The sequence below is a fragment of the Mobula hypostoma genome, chromosome 26, assembly GCF_963921235.1.
Source record: "Mobula hypostoma chromosome 26, sMobHyp1.1, whole genome shotgun sequence".
Lineage (NCBI taxonomy): Eukaryota > Metazoa > Chordata > Chondrichthyes > Myliobatiformes > Myliobatidae > Mobula > Mobula hypostoma.
In genome coordinates, this window is record NC_086122.1 from 21,294,641 (window position 1) to 21,302,642 (window position 8,002).

The following is an 8,002-nucleotide window of genomic DNA, read 5'->3' on the forward strand; positions in this document are numbered from 1 at the left end:
CCCTAGCTCCCTTAATCTCTGATCATAATGCATACTCTCTAAACCAAGCAGCATCCTGGTAAATCTCCTCTGTACCCTTCTCTAAGGGTCTCTTGAACAGCACTCCTGTATTTGACTCCATCCGTGGCAACACACTCCAGGCACCTCACACTCTGTTAAAAAAAAAAGCTTGAACTTGCCCCTCTTATTACCTCTGGTAATGGACATTTCAACTCTGGGGAAAGCATATTGCCTGTCTTCTCTATCCATGCCTCTCATAACTTACAAAGTTCTATCACAGCTCCCTTCAGCACCTGCCACTCCAGAGAAAATAACCCACTCAGTCCAACCTCTCATTATAGCATGTGCTCTCCAATTTAGACAGCATCCTGTTAAGACTCTTCTACACCCTATCCAAAGCCTCCACATCCTTCCTATAATGTGGAACTCAGAGGGTGGACTTTTTGTAGAGTTGAGAAGGTTGATTCAAATCTGAAGTGAGTAGATTTTTCACAGAAGTGGATCAGCCACGATCCTATTGAATGGTGGATCAGGCGTGTAAGGTCAAATGGACTATTCTGGTCTTGTTTCTTATGTAACGTGTCGGGGACTAGTTTATCTTTAAAGCTGGCTCTAATAAATTCATCAATCATACTACCAAAAACGATTTGAACATCACTCAGAAAATGCCGGAGGAAGTCAGTGGGCCAGGCAGTATCTATGGGGGGGGTGGGGAATGATCAGTCGATGTTTTGACCAACTTTCAGACTCCCAACATCTGCAGAATCTGTCTTGCATCCAAAAGGGCTTGTAGTTTTCTGTTTGTATTTCGATTGGAAGGTGTCCAACTAAAGGGCCATGGTCTCTTGTTCAATTCAGTTCTTAGAGGGCCTGACATACTTCCAACTCCTCGTGTTCTTATACTAAGTTTTCGTCTTTAGCTACAAAATAGTGTTTCTCTAAAGCAGAAGTAATCTTTTCACATCACGCACTGTCAAATGGACTTGTTTTAGAATATATTCCCTTATCTTCAAAAATTAATCACTAAACCAATCATGTTACCACGCATAAATTCAGCTTCCTCTGTGTATTCCTCTGTGGTGATTACAGAATTGTACCAATTAAGATCGATCGCTTCCTGCTTGGATTTTTGGCTGAGCCTGCTTTTCATTCAGGTAAAAAAAATGCTGTAGATTTTGTGTTTAAAGTAGACACTAGATGGCAACAAATATCTCTGGTTAGGCCACAATGTATTAGGACTCAGTCCCTCATCTGATATAACTCAGAGTTAGCCGGAGCTACACCTGCGACAGCAGGGCGCGGTTGTCAATGACAGGTGACATTTCCCATAATTCCCCGCCTCACAGAATCTGCCCCGAGCTTTGAACCAAGCCACTTGGGATTGTGGGCCATCTGTTTGGCACATGCGCAGTGCAAGTTGGATGTCCCAGCTGTGTGAATGGTTCGCCGGTCGTGCTCAATCATCCTGACCTCCGGTCCAGTGGAAAGTCTAGGGTCAGTGCATAGAATGGAGTTGGACTGTATGCCAGTAAACTCTCAGTAGTTGTATAAAGAGGTTGGGAACAGAGTAACTGCACTTCAGTTCTGTTGAAAGCCTCTGACATAGGACAACTGCTGCTCGCTCCCCACTGACGCTGCCTGGCCCACTGAGTGTTTCCAATGTTTTGTTTTGCTTCAGATTTTCAGTATTTGCAGTAACCTGCGTTCACATTTTTAATTTAAATTGACTTTAAGTGAAGAAGATTACTTGCCATTTAAGGGAAAATGGGCTATGAGGAATAATGAGCAAGAAGTCAGATTGAGTATATTGTGTGCAAACGTGGAAATTTCTTGTATATTAATGGAGAAATTGTCTTTGATGTTTATTCAGCAACCAGTGCAGTGGTGTTAAATCTCATCAACATGCAGAAAGCATTGACATTTGTTGATAACGCTTAAAAACATTTATGGAGTAGCTAGTAATTTGCTGCTGCAATTTGAATAACGAATTATTTCTTTCAGCTTCCTTTCTCATTTCCCCCTTCTGTTTTAGCCTTGGCTCAGTTAGTTGCCTTTATGGGCTGTTTCAGTCGTGACTGCATTTCCACAAAGCATATTAATGGCAGTAAGGACATCCCGTGGTTGCGAAAGGTGCTATAGGAATGCAAAAAGTTTTTTTTGTATATCTGCATGGGTCAAGGAGCTGTTTAAAGCTGCTTTGAATATTTCTTGAGGAATACATGCAATGTGCTGGAAGAAATCAGCAGGCCGGTAGAAAGGAGTAAGCATTCGAGAGTAAGGGGGAAGAAGCCCGAATGGGAAGGTGGGGGGAGGAGAAAGAATACAAGCTGGCAGGTGATAGGTGAATCATTTCATCTCCAGTCCTGATGAAGGGACTAGGTCTGAAATGCCAACCCTTCATTCCTCTCTATAGATGCTGCCTGACCTGCTAAATTCCTACAACACTCTGTTCCTCAAGATTACCAGCATCTGCAGAATCTCTGGTGTTCTTGAATATGTCTTTGCACAATGGCAGTTTCTAGAACATGCCTCCAATTCACTTGTGTTATTTGGACAGAAGCGGAGCGATGTTGTGTTAGTTGATGCCAGAATTTGAAGCAGGAATGGGCGACTCAGTCCAAAAATTCTCACCTTGCCAAGAGAAAGTAATTTACCTTACCTCTGCCTTCAATGGATGACTTTTTATAGAGTAACCCCTCATTCTAGAATTTTGCACAAGAGGAAACAAACTCTCTATATGACCCTTGTCAAGACTATATATTTTTTTAGATTATGAAGACACGCAGTCTTCTTTTATTGTCATTTAGTAATGCATGCATTAAGAAATCATACAATATTTCCTCCGGTGTGATGTCACAAAACACAGGACAGACCAAGACTTAAAAAAACTAACAAAACCACATAATTATAACATATGGTTACAACAGTACAACAATACCATAATTTGATGAAGAAGTCCATGAGCACAGTAAAAAGTTCAAAGTCTCTCAAATGTCCCACATCTCACGCAGATGGGAGAAGGAAGGAAAACTCTCCCTGCCACACCCGACCACGGTCCGACTCTGAGTCATCCGAAAACTTCGAGCTCTGATCAGCTCTCCAACACTAAGTACTGAGCGCCATCTCTATCCGAACGATTCGACCTCCATCTCGGTCGCTAACAGCAGGCAAAGCTGGGGATTTTGAGGCCTTCCCTCCGAAAGATTTCCGATCATGCAGTAACAACAGCAGCGAACTGGTGTTTCAGAAATTTTTCCAGATGTTCCTCTGTGCTTTCACGTCCGTCTCCATCAAATCAGAATTGTCCACAGCCCCTACTTAACGGATATAATATCATTTTTCACTGGAGGGCTGTGCACGCACGGCGCGCTGCTCTCTCTCCTCCCGCCGTGTATGTTCCAATTAAACTTTTTCTTCCTCTTTTACATCCTTCCTAAGGTATGGAAGTGAAATGACACACCCATATTATGTGCTGATGAAACTGTCCATTACATTTACTGCAGAGCCTGCTGTCAGCCATTAACCTACGCACATTGATCAACAAATTGTCTAAAGGTTTTTTATTTAAAGAATGCACATATTTCAGAGTCCCCTAGAGTGCTTGAAGGGTAACAGAATGCTGTATTGTACCGAAATGCAGAACCCAATATATGCACAACAAGGCCCCATGTAAGTAACAAGATAGTAACTAGATTACCTACATTAATGGTGCTGCTTGTGGCTAAATACTGATCAAGAATTCATTCAACCTCCACGAGAGGGGGTGAAGATGAGCGTGTGAGAGGTGAGGGGGAGTGTGTGGAGTGAGTTATGAGGGCTGAGGGGCTGAGTGTGCCCAGGCCACCAGAGGGCACTCACCACCCCTCCCACCTCAGGCACAAGCAGTGTGTGTGTGGGATACTTAACCTCTTTTTTGTTCTTTTCCTCTTGTTTTTTTCCTTCTTTTTCATAGTCCACCTGCTATGAGTCATTTTTGTGACCTCTTTTATTCTGGACAACACAATAAAGAGAATATGAGGTTAATATAATCTCCATGGTGACGGAGTACAGTCTGTAATGCGAATAGGGAACTTTCAGTACCGTAGTCCATACTAACTAAGGCATTTTTCTGTTGATCTCTAGATGAAGCTGGAACTTACAGACACATGGAGACACAAATACTCTTCTAAACCTCCTGTTGTGGTATGTAATTGAGTCATGAAGTTTCTTGTTTAATACTTTTTAGCATTGAGGCAGTGCACATAAACCAGGGCAGCTCAGTAAGTGATCTAATCTGTCTGAGTCAAGAAGGAGAGATGTCAATCAAGCACCTCCTTATAACCCTACCATTGCCATTCGTGCATTTGTCAGTTCCTTGAATAGGTCAGGGTCACCCAATTTGAATGTCACAGACCCGGACTTCAGTAAGGAGTAGATCTCTCAGTTCGTCCTTGTTTTCCAGCTGGTGGACATCTGGATTGACCCCTTTAGTACATCAGGGGCTCCCAACCTGGGGCCCATGGACCCCTTGCCTAATGGTTTTAGTCCATAGCATAAAAAAGTTTGGGAACACACTTACTGATCAAATATGTGACAACTTATGCAAACTCACTTCTGTTGGCCGCTGAGTCCGTGATCATGGACTAGTCTATGGACTCAAAATAGTTGTGTAGAAGCTCATCTGTTTCCCCAGGCCAGCACTACATGACCTCCTGTACTGGATTCTCAAGTTTCAATTTTTGTTGGTACGCAGGGAGAAGGACCATAGACTTGAATTACCATTTGCTATGTTCTCATTGGCCTTGAATGACCATTTGGTATGTTCCCATTGGCCTTGAATTACCATTTGTTATGTTCCTATTGGCCTTGAATCACCATTTGCTATTTTCCCATTGGCCTTGAATCACCATTTGCTATGTTCCCATTGGCCTTGAATCACCATTTGCTATGTTCCCATTGGCCTTGAATTACCATTTGCTATGTTCCCATTGGCCTTGAATCACCATTTGCTATGTTCCCATTGGCCTTGAATCACCATTTGCTATGTTCCCATTGGCCTTGAATTACCATTTGCTATGTTCTCGTTGGCCTTGAATGACCATTTGGTATGTTCCCATTGGCCTTGAATTACCATTTGCTATGTTCTCATTGGCCTTGAATGACCATTTGGTATGTTCCCATTGGCCTTGAATTATCATTTCCTATGTTCCCATTGGCCTTGAATTACCATTTGCTATGTTCCCATTGGCCTTGAATTACTATTTGCCATGTTCCCATTGGCCTTGAATTACCATTTGGTATGTTCCCATTGGCCTTGAATTACTATTTGCCATGTTCCCATTGGCCTTCAAATTCTACAGATACATCACAGAGAGTCTCCTATCCTATCATGGCTTGCTATGGCAATTGCATTACCTAAAACAATGAGTAATTACAGAGAGCTGTGGGCACAGCTCAGTCCATTCATGAAAACAGGCCTCCTGCCCAGAGCTTCTGTCCACATATGGTCTGTTCTCTGTCTAAATATCTAGCTGCCTCAGAGAAGCAGTCAACATAATCAAAGACCCCTCCCACCCTGGGCATTCTCTCCTCCCCCACCCCTCCCCATTGGACAGAAGTTAATAAAGATGGAAAATATGTATCACCAGGCTCAGGGGCCATGTGACCATTGAATAAACCCTGTACGATGAGACAGCTGCTCGACCTCACATCCACCTGTTCATTGTCCTTCATCTACACTACGTACTCTGCACTTCCTCTGTAACTGTAGCTCCACCTTCTGCATTCTGTTACTGCTTTTCATATGTGCTACCTTAGCGTACTTGTGAAATTACCTAAAGGGATGCACGAGAAAGTTATTCACTGTACTTCAGTACACTGTGTGACATTAACAAAGCATTTTCCAATATCTGTGCATCAGGGTAAGACTTTATATCTAACTAGGTCCTTCTGGACATTCGAGCCACACCGCCCCAGAACCCTGATTAACCCCAACCTAATCACAGGACAATTTACAATGACCAATGTACCCGGTACATCTTTCAATCGTTGAAGGTAACCAGAGCGCCCAGGGAAAACCCACGGCGTTCCACGCATTCCTTACAGAACGGCGCCGGAACTGGACCCTGAAATCCGAAGCACCCTGTGCTGTAATAACGTTGCGCAATGCTACCGTGACGCCCTGTTGACTCATCAGATAATATCAATAAATGTGCTGGTGTGGCCAGGGTGATATGTAAGAATGGGAAAGTACGTAGGGGTCTGGAGAATGGTTCACAAACAAGAAACAATACCAGTATCATCAGGGGCAACTTTGAGGAGATAGGAAAAAGGGAAATTGTTCTGAGTTGATTCCTTATTCACTGGAAGTGAAGAGTGTGGGCTGGCGATCTGCCTTCTGCATTCTACCTGGGTTGCATGTGCACAATGGCACATCAGTAATGACTGCACCTTCCACCAGTGGGTAAGAATGAGACTGATTATTCTAGGCGTTCAAACCTCTTGATTCAAGCCTGCTGTCAGCTGAGAGATTTTCCATTCAAGGCAAAACCTTTTCCTGAGATAAAGATAATTGATTTCCTATGTACACCAGAAGACCAATTATAAGATCTATTACCAGAGGTCTTTTCATTGAATGTAGCTGGATAGATAACTTGCAGAATGAAAGGAGAAAATTGGGATAGAGTTTGAGTATAACTTGGACCTGGTGATTGCTGAAAATCTGGAAAGTTTTTCTTTCTAAGTGACTGCAGATTGAGTGCCAAGTTTGTATAGATGTGATGAGAGGGATCAACATATCTATCATCAACTGTGATATATGTTTCAGAATTTGGAGCTATCCTGTTAATATTAGTGAGTAAGTAGTGGTTAGCACGACGCTCTACAGTACCAGTGACCTGGGTTCAATTTCTGCCACTGCCTGTAAGGGGTTTGTACATTTTCCTCATGAGCACGTGGGTTTCTTCCCACAATCCAATGACATATGGTTGATCAGTTAATTGGCCATTGTAAATTATCCCGTGATTAGGTTCGGATTAGATCGGGGGTTGCTGAGCGACTCACCTTGAAGGTCCAGAAGGGCTGGTCTCAATAAATAAACTGTGAAAAAAAACAATGTTGACGAAACAGACTGCATCCAGACTTGACAAGAATGTTTCCATAATGAAATCAGTAAGTTAGCAGTAACCTGTAACACATGAAGTTGTTTCCAACCTTTAACAATTACTTATTTTTTGTAGGGCAACACACACAAAATGCTGGAGAAACTCAGCAGGCCAGGGGGCATCTATGGAAAAGAGTCGACGTTTCGGTCCAAGACCCTTCATCAGGACTCGTCTTATTTTTGGTTGCTGTTTGATAAACCATCAACAACTTTAACACAATAGGCACCTAACCATTCATTGCAGAATCCTGCACCAAAACTTGGAATTGTGGCAATACAATCCTCCGACTGTGTTGGTCTTTGACCCAAAGCAACGCATTTCTCTGTATGTTTCGATGTGCAAGTGACAAATTAATAAAGCTAATCTGAATCTTTAATCATTAAACTAAAATATCATGCTTTTAGCCTTTTATTCAGACTTCCATCAACCAGAGAAAAGAATAGGCAAAGGTTTGCAAAAATAAGCAAAGATCTGCAAATGCTTATAACAGCACTATAAGTGTGTCACATGAATGATCAGAAAATGACACAAATCTTTAAATCACTAAAATCTGCAATATTCTCATATTTAATCAATGTAGAGGAAAAACACAGGCAGGATATGGTTTGTGGTCATATGATATTGAGGTGTCTCTTTCCACAGATATTTATAATGACCTTGAATCTGTCAGTATAGCCTTCACTGTGGGCTGCAGACTGGAGTGGGAACCAATAGCCTTTCAATTTCAAGATGCAGCCTCACTCACAGAGGGAATTGACACAAAGTCACCCCTCTTCTCATAGACAGTTGCTGATAGAGATCTGTCTAGCAGGCATGATTTCAGTGCAGGGTCAGAGAACATTTGACCTCAGTTGATCTGG

At 42.5% G+C, this 8,002-nt stretch overlaps 1 long non-coding RNA gene across 1 annotated transcript; it reads left to right on the forward strand.

Moving 5' to 3' along the window:
- The first annotated feature begins 1,397 nt into the window (after positions 1-1,397).
- Positions 1,398-7,517, forward strand: LOC134338270 (uncharacterized). Its single transcript, XR_010016181.1, has 3 exons — positions 1,398-1,494; positions 4,123-4,182; positions 7,218-7,517. It is a non-coding gene; the product is annotated as an uncharacterized LOC134338270 (long non-coding RNA).
- Positions 7,518-8,002: the final 485 nt, after the last annotated feature.